The sequence below is a fragment of the Lissotriton vulgaris genome, unplaced genomic scaffold (genome assembly GCF_964263255.1).
Source record: "Lissotriton vulgaris unplaced genomic scaffold, aLisVul1.2 SCAFFOLD_2579, whole genome shotgun sequence".
NCBI classification, from domain to species: Eukaryota; Metazoa; Chordata; class Amphibia; order Caudata; family Salamandridae; genus Lissotriton; species Lissotriton vulgaris.
In genome coordinates, this window is record NW_028252852.1 from 190,204 (window position 1) to 204,834 (window position 14,631).

A 14,631-nucleotide genomic window follows, 5' to 3' on the forward strand; every position below is an offset into this window, starting at 1 on the left:
GAGGTTCAATAAACCTATCAACTCGGTATTCAATTCCAGGGAAGATACTACAGTGGTAAGGGGCTGAGGAGTAGCTCAGTTTCCTTCTAAATCACTCAATTTTTACCCTATGTTAACAAATGAAGGGCTCATATGGTGGGAATTTCAAAACTTTCTTTTTTATGGAGAGGCAGAGCTGAGGGAAAGGAAGAGGCTAAAACAGAGAACCACCTTAACATGTGAAGAAGACAATTTCCCAATTATGACCACTATCAGAGGGAGGGATCAAATGCACCAACAATCCTAGAGCAGAATATAATCTTCTTCCAGTGTGACTACCCATTAAGTGTATTACAGATGAAAGCACTCTATATGGGCCTCCGCTTTGTTCATATCAATTTTCATGATGCATACGAAACTCATACAAAACTTCATCAATTCTTTAGTAAAATTATGCTACACTTTTTTTTTAAAAGATCCATACCAGCAAATAACACTGAAACTGGACTAAAAAGAAAATCTACTTTTTAACCTCCAGTGCATATGGTTCGCACTGAAGTACTTGCATTTGAAAAAGCATTTTTCACAGATATAACTCAAAATGAAAAAAATGTATTCATCATTAATCATTTAATGAATGTCCCAAGAAATTAACAAGAGTTACCTAAAAGATACAAAGAAAACTCTTAACCTCCTCAAAACATCAGTTTGGATGTAGAATCATTATATACCAACATCCCACAAGAAACCGCATTGAGGGTTATACATAACCTCGTATGATCTACTAGTTTGACCTATCACACACCTATAAACCTTACAATGGAGTGGTTGAATTTCGTTCTTACCCAGAAAAGTTTCACTTCAAAGATGTTAATACTTACAGATGGGGGCACCAGAATAGGCAGTGCCCATGTCTCTAGCCTGGGGAACACTTTAAGTTATGCATTTCTCCTCGTTGCGATCTGTAAAGACAAGGTTTTCCCTGGTCTTAATTTTGGTGCTGCCCCATATTTATGCCACACTTGTAAATATGGGGCAGCGTCAAAATCAATGGGCTTTGAGGTGGAACACCCACCGTAACACCCATTGGCCACCCATTTCACAATAAGTATAGCATAAAAGGGGGCCTTTTTTACAAGGCATCGTTAGGCCACCATAACGTCCAAAAAAGTGATGCTATGGTGGCAATAAGGGATTGTAAATATGCCCCTAAATTTCTCATTAACTGACTATGTGTCACCCAAAATTGGGCTCCTCAGCACCGTACCATCTGATGCCAGTCTGTCCTCCCTTGGGCGTAAATTTCTTTTAAATATTACATACAGTCATTTTCTGCACTTCTGCACCAGGGGGATACCAGCAGACTGGGGAGGAAGTACTACGGGATTCCTTACCTAGACAATAGTCAGTAAGGCTCGTTGACATTACTGGTAATTACAGACACACCTCTATCACCCTCATGTGATCGATGGATTACTGATTCTCTATTTGTGAAGTGTGTATGACTCTTTTTATACTTTTACACAATACATTGGAAACGTGTGCTAATGCATGTCGGGAACAAATAATGAAGGGTCAAAAGAGTGTTGACTCACCGCCATGTGACATCCTAATATGTGTCTGTTTGTCCAGAGTGGTATCTCTTACATTATACCTCTTATTTTCTGCACCAATTTATACTACAGGTGAATCAACCTTTATTGTGCTGGTTCCCTGGGAACAGGCCCTCTTCTCCCTTTCCCCATTTATTTCACATTAACTTAGGTTTCAGGAGTGCATACTAATATAGAAAGAGTGACTGTGGTCACTTGGTCCGGACCAATGTCCCTAACCCCCAGGGAATTTATAACGGGCTGAAACATGTTGACACATATGACAGAGACTATTAGAATCTAGGGTCCTAATTGCCCAAAATTGAAGAAAGAGTTTGTGGAGAGCCCACTTTGCAACTTTTGTTTTCCCTGAGGAGCGAACTCCTATGATGAAGTTTGTCACTTATGTGGGTGAGGGGTCTGTGTCCTTTTTACCCAAAAACACAATGAGGGTGCTACAGTAAAGACACTCAATTAATGTCATAAGTCCCGTCTGAATCCCCCCTACACCACTCTGTTTGTGAACCCATTTAACTTCTCTATAAGAGTTTTCCAGTGCTTGACCGTGCCATATTGATAAAGCCTATTTAAGGGCCGCCCATCTTGTGTTAACAAAACTAAAAAACTAAAATCTATAAATGAGACCTGCAGTATGATTTCATTATGATCTTTCCCAAAAATCAGACTCAAATTCAAATGTTGTTTCTTCTTTTACTGTTAAAAACTGAGAACTGTGCTATCTGCAGAATATCAGAAAACAAAACCTCAGCCCCCTGATGCAGCCTTGAGTATGGAACTCACCCTCAAGAAATGCCTCAGGCTGGGATGAATCTTTCCCTTCATATTTGAATAAAACACACTTATCGATGGTGAGAGATGCAATGGACAACTAAAGGGTTTTCTAAAACTTTGCACATGTTTTAGACAATTGGATACTTACGGGACTTAAATAATTGACGGCAGGAAAACATAATATTTACGCCCATGCAAGAAGTGAATGTTGGAGCAGGTGAACTCACAGTGGAGCAGCTGTCTGCCTTCCCCAGACTACAGGCCATAATAGGGAGTGATGTGTCACCTTTTACCATCTCACCCCTACCTCTGCTCGCCCCCTTTCTTTTCTATCTTATTGAGCTCTCACTACTCCATGCTTCTTTAACACACTGCTCAAGTCACCTCAACCATCCTGTTTCTGTTGACAATATGGCAACTGAGATAGATTAATATTGACAAAGCAACAAGAGAGGCATGTTCTCCACAAAGGCAGCTGGAAAGCTGGATGGAGGGGCAGCAGGGAAGCAGCTAAGAGCTTGGTGCTAGCCTTGCCTTTCTACAGGAAGCTGTCCAGCATCGTCTCGATGGATCGCCTCAAAGGCGCAGTGGCCACCTACAGACCTGGATTACAAGAGGATTTATTCAGTTGTGGCTCATCCGCTGGTTCTTGAAGTGACCTCACCTGAAGCTAATCTCCCTGCCTTTACCCCTCACCTGTCCAGCATATATAAACCAGCCACGTATGAGCATGGCTCCCCGAGTGAAAGACTGGGCCGTGCTTGCCCTTGTGGCAGTCCAGCATACCTCCTTTTGTTTTTTTGTTTTTTTAATGTTTTTATTGTTATTATGCAACTCATCGGTATCGATCACAGGTCGTTTACATTTATAATGCACAATTAGGTTATGAAACTCAACACATTTATCCGAGTCCATCTCCCCATACAATTGGAAAACAGCACTCCTGACCTCGGGCCAATCGTGTAACTCTATTCTTCCCCAGAGTCATCGTCAGAACTGCCTCCATCAGAGTCCGGTATCGGATCACATATATCTTCCCGGTATGCATTCCACGCAGCCCATATTTTAGTCCATTTCTGTGGGCACTTTCGGGTTATGTACATCGTTCTTTCCGCTTGCATATTTAAGTCCATATCTTTGCACCAGGACCCCAGCAAAGGCACCTCCCTCACTCCCCATTTCTGTGCTATATTACGTTTAGCTACCATGAGTCCCAGTGTGACCCACACCTGCCCATGGCATGTTAAGTCATTTAGGGCCCGATGTAGGTCACCAAATACCGGTCGGTAACGGCCAAATTCGGCCGTTACCAACCGGTATTTGGTGATTGAGATGTAGGGGCCATTATTTTACAGAATCTGCAAATTTACCGAATCGGTAAATTTACCAATTCTGTAAAATATCAAATCGGTAATTCTACCGATTCGGTAAATCCCAGATGTAGGTAGCACTGTTTACAGTGCTACAGGCCTTCAGAATTCGGTATTTTATCACCCAATACAATTGGGTGGTAAAATACCGAATTCAGGTGTACATGCACATCTGTGCATGTACACCTGTGCCATGTGGCACACAGACATGCCCTAAGGACACACAAGCCCGGAATTGGGGTGCTACAGGGTGTCAAAGTGACACCCCGTTCACCCTTGCAGGATTCGGTATTTACCGATTCGGTAAATACCGAGTATGTATTTCCCATTGATTCCTATGAGCTTCAAGGCCCATAGGAATCAATAGGAAATACCGATTCGGTATTTACCGAATCGGTAAATACCGAATCTTACAGATTCGGTAATTCTAAAATAAGATTTACCTACATCTGCCCCCTTCCTATTTACCTACTCTTAAATACCGAATCGGTATGATTCGGTATTTAAGAGTAGGTAAATAGGAATTACCTACATCGGGCCCTTGGTTCCCACACGTTTAAAAGGCATTTGCCCGGCTCCGGCAAAAGGGATACTGCCATTGCTTGCGATATCGTTCGTAGAACTGTTCGCCAGTATTCTGCTATCAATGGGCTGTCCCATAGCATGTGGAAAAAGGATCCCTCTCCTTTTGTTTTTAAACATTGTGATTGAATGATTATTGAAGATTATTAACCTACGTGATTGGTGTTTTCGGAGGTGTGGGGTGTGGAAGTTGGTCGCTCTTTCGGGAAGAAGGTGGCCCAGTCCACTTACTTTGGGATTGGGAATCTGGGGTTTATGGTTGCTCACAAGCGTGCTTCAAAATGGGCATTTGAGGGTGATCTGGTCACCCGAGCCCAAGTGATGCAGCTTTTCTCAATGGTATCAAATCAGTTGATCCGACATTCATTGTTTAGCAACATTTGAGATCTCGAAGTTATCTTCCAAAATATTGACTCTTCATTACCTACAATAATTTTACAGTCCAAATACTTTGGTCTGGGAGGAATCCTGGCATGCCAAGCCTAAAGGCGGCCAAATGGCTGAGAGAAGGGGCAGCGAGACAAGGGCGAAGCAGAAAGCAGCACTATTGGGGTGCGCCCTAGGGAAATAAAATCAGTGGGAGTCACAAGTATTGAAAGTGGCACGCATATGTGTACGGCAGAGGACACAACAGCAACTGGTCGATTTGAGCACTACAGAAAGCCGAAGAAGTGTGTAGGTTTTGGAAATGAAGAAATATCAGTAAGAACATCCTTATCAGCATCCCCAGGCCCCATTCTGTATCTCACAGAGCAAGGTATATTAACCTGCTAATGGGTCCCTTAGCTAAAACACCTGACTGAAAGTCGCATCCCCCTGCAGACCTGTAGGAAAATCACAGGTAAAGCCTGAGTCGTTGCATAAAGGTGAAATCTTGTTCCATCAAAAAAGATGCAGCAGTTGGTCCCCTTACTATGGACTTAGGGCCCCAGCTAATACCTGTGGTTTGAATGCTCCACAGAAAGGGACCTATCAAGGAGGTTGGCGGGATACTGAAAGATATGGGGGACCAAGGATGGGGAGGAAAGGCAAGAACAAGGAATTCTGCAGACCATATTTTTTAAAACTATGCATGGACTCAGTCAGTGTATTCCTTCCACCTCCAGTATTTGGAAGTGATTTCCATCGCCTTCTGTCGCTGGGCAGTAATTCCTCCCCAAAGACCTTCCGGAGCAGACATTCGTAGCAGCTCAGGTATCCCAAACATCTTGGCAGCCCCGGCCCAGACTGCTGGTAAAGACATTGCTTTCTTTCCACAGCGACAGAAAGATGATGCTGAGCGCCAGCCAACCAATATGTGCTGACTGATGACCCGGCCAGAGACAGACAAGTCTATCGAGAATGCCGCCAACGCAATGATATCTCAGGGAAACGTATCCACCACCACGAGTGCTTCTCATTACCGCTAGGCAAGGAGACCATTTCGTTGCTTTAAGCCATATTTAGGAGGATAAAGTTGGCTCCAGCTGAAGTCATGTGTACTTAGGGAAAAGGTAATAAATACGTATATATACAGAGACGAAAAATGTCTTTGCTGTTAGCGGTTCTTAGAAAAAAACATATGTGGTCTCAGCATGGTCCTTTGCTAAAGAATTTTCAGAGGATGGTTGTTGGCAAAATATTTGTCCCAAAGGAAATGATCACTGACACAAGAGCTGTCTCTGCATGTGTGAATACTGGTACAATAAATATTTCATATCCTCCTGGACGTCTAGCCAGAAAGGGATGAACATAGGTACAGTTCTGATTACCAATACACAAAATCTACTGGACTTTGGCATGATTACTGGTTCAGTAATTAAATGAAGAGGTTGTGATCATTGGCTTCACAATCTGATAAGGGTATTATTCCTGGAATAAGCCTTGCCTGGTGCGGCCCTTGTTATTGGCACAATCACTACCTAATAAAGGCGTAATTAGTATGGCAATATCTGTTTCAATAGGTGCAATTTCTGGTTCATCCAAGTCATACGGTGCATAACAAGGTGACAAAGGGCTAATGGAGGGCTTGTCTGACCTCCAGGAGTAAGAAGCAGCGCCTGATGTGGAAGCAGCAGGGTCACTGTGCCCTCAGGGGTGCCCTGATGCCAGCTGTTGATTCTATTATGTCCATACATTGTTATGGTTGTTCCTATAGCTGTTGGTGATGAGGTGATTGGGACTGCTGGACTAGATGGATACAAGAGCTCTGGGCACCTCACCAGATACTGTGGTAGCGCCAATCAGACCTTAGAGGATTATATTTCTTATAGTCCTGTGTTTGTATTTTTAACCAGGTAGAACCCAGGACGATGAGAGCATGAGAAGCAGATATTGTGCACTCGAGTCCTCAGGAGAACAACTGTTCTCCCTTCTACAAAGGCTTTCAAGAAAGCGGCAGCTAACAAAGGAAAGAGACCCGCTTTAATAGCTACTCTTTTGATGTCGGTGTTAAAAATGTACAAGGTTTTGGTGGGTGTGTCTTTCTATCTAAAGAATCATCTGGTTACTGACTTCAGTTTCATTGTCTGTGGAAGGCCCCCAGAGTTCCCACTAGAGAGAGAGTCAAGGAGAATGAGTGCAAGAGCCAACCAAGCTTCTGCATAGAGGTCTCCAACCCTGAGACCTGCAAACGTTGCCATTCATACGGCACATTCTCAGTACATCTTGCAGCACTGGTGGAAATGGAATGGAATTTTTATGGGGTTATAGTAAACCTCGGAGAGCACTTAAATGGATCACATTACCTAGAGAGCGTGGGGGGTGGGCGCTACCTAATTTGATGCTTTATTATTGGGCTTCAGTCAAGAATTATAGCACAAGATTGCTAAAACCTAACCCAGATGATCTGAGTATTCCTACACCACAAGAACTCATCCTAGGGAACGGGAGCACAGGCTGTCTCTGGCGGCACGTTAACGATGATCACCTTAAAAAGGTGAAATTCAAAACCATCAAAAATGTTGTGAAAGTGTGGGGACAGGTTAAAAAACTACTTGGTATAGGGCGATTTTCACACTATACACCGGTTCTTCAGAACTCAGATCTCCCAGAAATTTTTCATGAATCCTATATACGGAGTTGGTGTACATTAGAGATAGAGCAACTTGGATGCTTTTTCTCTACTCAGGGAATGAAATCATTTGATGAATTAAAAAAAGATTATAACATCCCAAACAGGGACTTCTTCAAATATCTTCAAGTGAGAGATTTCCTGCTAAAAAAAGGGGGAGGACGTATTACATTTCAAATTTGTGAAATCATAGAAAATATGCGCAACAACACGCCGCCAAGAATTGGTGAGATCTATGAAAGCTTTAACACCTTACTCCCAGATGATATGGACAAACATGGGGCGGCATGGCAAATTAAACTAGAAGTTCCACCTAGTATTCCACTTTTGGCATATGATTTATCTTTAACCTACTTAATGTCCTTAAAACTACAGACACAATTCTATAAAACATATTTTTCGCTGTATTATACACCGTATAAAATCTCTAAATGGGGGACAGGTAAGGGCACCACTTGCCCGCGATGTGCACATCCTGCTGCGGATAGTGTGCATATGTTTGCCACATGTAATACCCTATCAAACATTATAAACGAAATATCAGGGTTTCTCTCAGACATTACTGGTGCTGGGATTAACATATCAACTGAAGAGATTATGCTGGGCATCACTAATAAAGAACGCCCTAGACAGGTGCAAGGGGTGATCTTCGTGGCAATGGCAATCTTTCGACTATGTGTCGCATCAGCTTGGCTCGATCCCATTCCACCATCCTTCTCCCAATGGAAGGCTAGACTACTTGCGACATGTAGCCTCGAGTTAGCCATTTATAAACAAAAAGGGCGTAATATTCGGCAGAGAGGCATGAAAATCTGGGCACCATTGCTAGATTGGATACAGGCGTATTGAATATATGAAGTGAAAATGCCTGGGACAAATGCTAAAACTATTTATCCTACAAACAGCGCAACTCAACCTCATACAGAATACCAATTTATGTCTCACTAGATCACTATAGAATGAAATGTATGACCAAGAATGCATTGAGTTTTGATTTTAATGTTGTTTTTTTTTTCCTGTTCTCCTTTATCCCCTGCTTATGAATTTGTATATGTGTAATATAAATCTCTATGTAAATAATAATAGAATCACCTGTCCTCGTGTGGGGTGGGGGGGTGGGAACCAAGGGCTACAAATAAAATGCTGTAAAAATCTGAATAAAAAAAAAAAAAAAAAGGAAATGGAATGGACCATTTACCAGATGTATAGGCCGATGCAGTGCATCGCACAGCTGGTGATGGGATGGAGTCAACCAAACATATCATGGAGTCTGGTCTGGACTACTTTAATGCAGTTCAATGTGGAAATCCCCATTATTAAAATGATCAGGCTTTCCCCAGACATACAATCTAAAATTTTTGACGGCTGGGGACTGAAAGAAATTATCTGATTATAGAGTTATGAATTGCTAAGTATTTAGGGTGTGTGGCCAATCCTAAGCCTTTTTATACGATGCAACAATTTCTATTGCTGCATCAAGCTCGCAGAGAGGACAACATTTGCCAGGGGACCATCTTTTGTCAGGCAGCCTTGTCTCGGGTAGAGGACAAACTAAAAAGATGTAGGCTTCGATTTTGAATAGTTACTTTGGAGCTGAAGGAAAAGTGCTTTGGTAAACCAGGCGCAACATGTGACACCGGTTGAAGGTGTGGGGGTAGGAGAGAGGGGGTTTGGTCGCTGGAGTTTATTTTGGAGAGGTAAAAGATGAACTCAGACCGGCGACGGGTTCTACAGATTGCATAAAAGTGACATTTTTCCACTGAAGCATGATCTTTCAAAATTCCCTCCACCTCGAAACCCATGGGTGCGCTGCCTGAACCTCAGGTGCGACTGACTTGCGTGAAGAATGAGGATTCTCTTGTCATCACATCGGGCGGCTTATTGATCCCAACTAATAAAGCATTTTTGCCAGAATCTAGTGGGTGGACCCAGATCTAACTGGCAGATTAAATTCATGGCAGAGGGTGGGGAATCGGAGCATTTGCGGAAACCTAAAAGTCAGCTACTTGAGAAATGTGCCTTTCAGACCTGCCCACTCACACAGCGCCACTGTGTGTCACACGGTATCAGTCCCCTTCACAAACTCACCGTGTGAGTAGCTGATATCTTACGGTGGCAGGTAAAAATAAAATGGCCTCCTCATACTTTTGAGCTTATTTTCCTTTTCAGGCATTAGGGCTGAGGGCACCTGTGCTGCAAAAAAGGGCATGTGGTATATTTTTGTATTTTTTATTATTTGAATGGCACAGAGAGCTTGTTTAACCGCTTAACCGCGGCAGCGGCAATTCCGCTGCGGTGCAGCGGTTTAGTGCAGGGCGCGAGGCCGGGTCGGCCAAAGGTAGTGAGGTAGTGCGCGCGACGGCCGTTGGCCATCAGAAGCAGCGAAAGGGTTCAAGATTGGAGTGATGAACCCAGCCCAGCCTGTCGTATGGTTTCGTCCCATGGTGCGGCAAGGAAGCGGACTTACTGAACGAGCTTCAGACAAGGATTTACAAGGCTGTTTTTGATCTGCCAAAATATGCTTCCCCTTCCCAGGTCCGACTTGAATTCGGCCTCCAGCACCAGAAATTTCAGGGAATGAGCAGCTTTGTCAAACTTTGTCACAAATTCCGCTCCTCTTATTCAAACACCCTGAACAGTTTATGCTGGGACGAAATCAAGCACCAGATGAATCTTGAAACACCCAAGTCTTGGGGAAGCTTCCTGAGAACATCTCTGGCTGAGTTGGAACTACAAACAGTATGGGAAAATGGGGACGATAGAGTGAGCTTCTGCAAAGCCGCAAACGCCGCAGCTAAAAAGGAATCCTTGCTGGCAGACAAAAAGCAATTATCAAGCGCCGGCACAGGTGGTCAGTTATTAATTTGTACAGATCCCTAAGGCCACAAGCATATTTATCAGCCCACTTCAGCTTGCAGTTAAAAAACAGCTTCATAAATTTTTGATTGGGTGTGTATGACTCAAAAGACCTACATCCATCATGGAAAAAGTCCTTTCAATCTGCGAATTGTCGATTATGTGGTTTTAAATTAGAATCCTTAACCCACTTATTATGTGCCTGTCCAGCAGTCCTGGACCAGAGGAGACAGTATTTATTTATTTGTTTTCAGAGTTTTATATAGCATGAACAAGATCCTTACAGATATCAGAGTGCTTTACATAAATATGAAAAGAGGACAGAAGGAAAAACAACTTCATAGGCAATTTGTACAAAGTAGCGAACAGTGCAAGGTAGTAGAATGTGGTTATGTGGTGGATTTAGGCAATGTAATATAGGGAGAGACATCCACGCAAACAGTATTTGCAGAGTTTAAGTTCAAGGCAAGGCAAGCGGTGATATGCTGGCTGGAGGGCAGGTCCATCATTCTGGCCTGCCGGGGGGTCAAATATAGGACAATGGTTAGTAGACTCTTACGGCAAGCTAAAGGTGAGCAAACAAAATAAGCTAGATCCACGCCACCATGTAACAGTTGATTTATCATATTATTAGGCGGACAGAATGTTCATTCATAAAACGACCCTGCTCAGCTGTAGGCCTCAAAAAGACAGTCTATAATATTATAGTTTTGATAATTGGGGCTGCATTAAAATAATTGTTATTCTTAGGGGGTCCATATATTTTTAATTATGTTGTACTAAGTTTTAAAATGTTGCTCCCACCGGTGTTGTAGCGTGCTGCTTAACTGATAGCCCGTCCCTTGTGCTTCCTATTCAGGAGACGGGGAGGGACTACATAAACTGACTTAAAGAGCAACAAGGGTTTTAAGTTAGGAGAATAACTTTATAAGCAGGAACACTTACACACGAGTTTTAACGAAAAGCATTTGTATTCGGATGTATAACATTACAACGCATGCTTTTACCACGCATGCCTTTACAACGCGTTTTTTACAACGAAAACCTTTACAACGCATAGCGCTTTGAGGTGCTGGATAGTGAATAGTTTAATTTACTATCCCAACTCCAGTCCCCGTGGACACTAGGGAAGGTGTTGGATAGTAAATTAAACTTATTCCCTATCCTAGAGCGCCCCCCAGCGCAATGCGTTGTAATGCTTTGCGTTGTAAAAGTTGCGTCGTAAAGGCACTGTGTGGTAAAAGTTGCGTTGTAAAGGATGTTTCCCTTTGTATTCTTGTAAATTAATTATGGTATTGTGTTAAAATCAGGTGCCTTTTAAATTGGGAATGTAATGACATATTTTCTATGTTTTTTATCCACATTGGGGGGGAATTGTAATGATTTTAATTAATCAAACAATAAACAATGACTTGACTTGATACGAGTGATGGCCAGGCATGATGGGGAAGGGAAGAAAGTGGCAGAGGAGATAGCCTGCTGCTCAAGGCCAAAGGTATCATTAGTGCAGCAGGTGCAGTTGCATTGGGGTGTAACATAGCGAGGGACTCACAACTCCCCAATTATGGGGAGCATTATTTTTGGGACAATTACTGTTTTTGTTTAATGCATCTCTTTTATAAACCTCACATTTAGTGTGGGTTATTAGCTACGGATGCAGCCGCTGTGCTCAGCCATGCTCCTCTTACTCCCTCATTCTTTACCATATAATTCTGAAAGGGGGCCCAGAATAAAAAATATTTTGCTTAGGTGGGCTTATAGTAAAAAAGTTTTAATACTTCAAATTGTTGTACTCAGTAGCTTCAAATCTAAATGACATTTCACAAGGTTACTGCGACCTCTGGGAGAGTGGTTGGCAGTGCTTAATTTGTAAAAGAATGAGTGCTGGTGCCCAAAGCTCTGCTCAGAAGCCCTCGGCCAGTGCTATTAAATGTCAGCGTGCCGAATACAAACAACGGCTGCCTAACCAACACTGCAGGCCTCAGGACGCTGCCTGCCCCCTTTATCTCTCATCTGAAGGTTCCTGCTTTCTCCCTTGGTAGCGTTTGCTCCCGCCTTTCTCTTTCCTCTTCTTTCCCGTGTGTGTTTTCCACTCTCTTGCTTTCGTGAAATGTCTGATGAGGTAAAATCAGTGCCAGTGTGCAAAAGTGAGTGCGGTGGCCTCCACCAGGAACCACCAACTCAAACTAAGCACTGGGAGGTTACGCTACTTGGAGCTGTGACAGTTGATACTTGGTAAGCGGAGTCCGAGCCTGTGGATGGACATTGAGAGATGAATAGGGTGACCAGGCATCCTGGCTTTGCCAGGACAGTCCCAGGTTTCCACCAGCTGTCCCGGCAGATTTCGACAATTTTGGCTCATGTCCCGATTTTTAGAGGTGGTCAACTGAAGACAGTGAGAAGCACCTTTTAGGTGTTCTAAAGCTGTGCTACTTGGCAGCTGTTTTAAGTTAACAATTTAATTAACAGGTATGACGCTGGTTTTATAAATTACATGTTATTTATTTTCTTCATGCCTGTTCTGTGTTCCCATGTTGATGAGAGCTGTAATTCCGCGCCACTCCGTTGATGTAAAAGTGTATTCCTCCTATTTCTGTAAAATATCCCGGTTTTTTGTTTCTCAAGATCTGGTCACCCTAGAGATGAAGCATCTGCAAAAAACACAGTATACCATATAAACAATGTTACCAATGGGACGAAAATATTTAATCTTTCCGTGTTTTGTCATAACATTTGAAAGCACTATCTTTCATTGCGAGTGTAACACTGCCACCTGCTGGCTATTTTAAGGATCACGCTGTAGTAACCTCAGACCACACAATAAAAAATATATCCTACTTTATATGTATGTATCAGATCAGAATCTGAGAATCAAGCTAATCCTTTTAGGAAGGCCTTGTCAGAATACGCAAATCAAATCTACGCAAAGGAGATAATGTTGAAGGTGAGAGTGTTTGTTACTAAATCCAAACTGAGGGGCGCTCAGAAAAGTGGGGGTTCAGCCATCTCCAGAGCAGAGTACCGGCACTTTTCAAATTTCTCCCCCGGAGTACCGGAGCTTCTCCCTAGACAGGGAAAGTTCCGGTACTCACATGGTTCCTGGAGCATTGTAGGCGCTTTAATTCTTCCGGGAATCTCATTAAACAGCAAGCCAATCAGTTAATTGTGATCGGCCAGCGACTTTCCCTGTTCAATTGCAAATCAGATCGGGAAATGCATGCCTTGCCTTGATATCCCGCACAGAAGAGGGAGAGAAGACATTGTAAAAGTATTGAAAATGGAACAGGAACAAGATGTGTTAATTGTATAAACAACTAGCTGAGGAATCCCAAGCCACCAATCATCTTGAATGGGGAAGAGAGTGAGGAAGTTAGAGTGATGCAGAAACAGGAGGTAGTGAGAGGTAAAGACGGGGAAACAGATGAAAGAACCTCTAGAAAGACAAGAGGAAGAGAGTGAAAAAGGCAACTGAGTGAAGGATGAGAGAAACATAGGAGAGGAAGAGGCAAGACTGGGGAGAGTGAGATGAGTAAGACAAAGGAGAGAAAGGGGTGACAAATATATGAAGGGAGAAAAACAGGTGTAAGATGTGAGGGACATAAAGGAGGAACTGACATGAGAAAGGTTTAGACGGGAGACAGATGAAAGGAAGGAGTGAGATTAAATAGGCACGGAAAAGAGGTGTTGCATAGGTAGAAGAAGGGAAGACAGCAGGAGTGGCGAGACGACAGGGTGAAAGCAAAGGAAGGTAGAGGTAGAGGATGTGGCCTAATGGCCAGAGCGGTCAACCTCAAAGCTAGGGAACCTGGTTCAAGTCTCGGCTGGGACACTCAACATCCTGTGATTCTGGACAAATCAATTAATCTCCCCGTGCCCACCAAAAATGAATGTGTCCTTGTGTAATGCAACTGGTGCTCATGTAAAGTGCTCGGATACCTTTGGGTCAAGTTTGCGCTACATAAAAAAAAGGTAAAGAAAGTTTATTGTACAGTTAATTAAAGCTTAGCTTAAGACTATGTTACAAAACCATCCGGCTGTTTGCTTATTGTACCATGTAACACCGAAATAATGACTTCATATGCAAAGATTTCTCTATTGGATACTAATTCTGTCTGGTTGTGGTTATGCCAAGAGCCCCTATTATGAAGTCCGTTTAATGGTTTTGGTGACAAGTTTTTTGGAGCTGGCATGACTTACTGGAGTTTCCCATAGGGCCTGTAAACCTAACTGAGCCAAGGAGTTGTGAAGATATTTCTTGGCCGGGAATCTTTCTCGAGATGTTCATTCCACTCAGAACTGAGAGTTTAATGTGTTCTGTTCAGCACCCTGATCTTGTGCCAGCATTTGATGAATGTCCCCCTTCACGCCAAGGTTTGTCTTTGAAGGCCAAATTCCAATCTTATTTGAG